The 1,323-nt window shown below is 40.1% G+C and overlaps 1 pseudogene; it reads right to left on the bottom strand.

The window, feature by feature from the left end:
* Positions 1–701: 701 nt before the first annotated feature.
* Positions 702–1,061, bottom strand: LOC145391915 (protein GVQW3 pseudogene; annotated as a pseudogene).
* Positions 1,062–1,323: the final 262 nt, after the last annotated feature.

The following is a 1,323-nucleotide window of genomic DNA, read 5'->3' as shown; positions in this document are numbered from 1 at the left end:
CCGTATATTGAGACTTGTTTCAAACAAATCACAGCAATTTCAAGGACTGTGAATTATATTTTATCATATTATATCTTACTGAAAGAAATATTTGCCATATTTACATTCTTCAAAAAATCAAGTTTATATTTCACAAATTGAAAGTTTGGGAACAATATTGTGAATAATGAAACATTAGATAGGCCTGTGCATAGATTTGTGGAATATTATAGAACTAATAGTTCTTTTTATTTGTCTTGTCAAAACTAGTCAGCAATTGGGAAAAAATGACACTGTGAAAAATTTTCTTTGTAATAGGAATGTAATACAGTGTAGGCCTTCTATTAAATATTATTTCACTTTCTCTTACTATTATTATTACAGCAAAAAACTGATATATATATATATATATATATATGTACGAGGTGTGACAAAAAAGAAACGGGACACTGGCTGCTAATAGTACATCACAGTGTTGCCCAACATCTTAGCACTGTATGAGAAAAGCAGCACTTCAGTTAGCCTATTATCTTTCTTTTCACACGTGGTTTTGTAACTCCTGTCAAGTGCCCTCTGTCACAGACTGAGTCTTGAGTAAAGGATTAACGTCAATTTCTCGGCTAACATGGGAAAAACTCCTGCAAAAACCCTTGCCGTGTTGAAGGATGTGTACGGAGAGGAAACAGTGTCCCGTACAAGTGGCTGTAAGTGGCACAAGAGACTCAGGATGGGGCAGGGTGATGCTCCAAAATGTCCCATAACACATCCACATGGCGGGTCTTTTGGTCCTCGGAGAGCGGTTTGGGCACCAACTTTGCACTCATGCCCAAATCTTCCATTAAGATGGACCTCACTGACTCCCTATTCAATCCCAGTTGCTCAGCCATCATTCTGATCATCAGTCTGCAATCACTCCACACCAGTTCCTTGACTTTCTGGATGTTGGCATCATTTCTTGTTGTTGTGGGATGTCCTGGTTTTGGGACATCCTCCACGTCAACCCGCCCCATCCTGAACCTCTTGTGCCGCTCATAGACACGTGTACGGGACACTGTTTTCTGTCCGTACAAATCCTTCAGCATGGCAAGGGTTTCTGCTGGAGTTTTTCCCAAGTTAGCCAAGAACTTGATGTTAATCCTTTGCTCAAGGCTCATTCTGTGACAGAGGGCACTTGACAGGAACTACAAAACCACCTGTGAAAAGAAAGGTAATAGGTTAATTGAAGTGCTGCTTTTCTCATACAGTGCTGAGATGTTGGGCAACACTGTGATGTACTTTATTACTGTGTGGCTGATGAATTGTGTGATTAGCAGCCAGTGTCCCGTTTCTTTTTTGTCACACCTC

The sequence above is a fragment of the Coenobita brevimanus genome, chromosome 20 (genome assembly GCF_032717465.1).
Source record: "Coenobita brevimanus isolate Jiangsu-jjx chromosome 20, ASM3271746v2, whole genome shotgun sequence".
In the NCBI taxonomy this organism is placed as follows: Eukaryota; Metazoa; Arthropoda; class Malacostraca; order Decapoda; family Coenobitidae; genus Coenobita; species Coenobita brevimanus.
The sequence above is the reverse complement of the archived record's forward strand: the minus strand, read 5'-3'. Positions and strand labels throughout refer to the sequence as shown.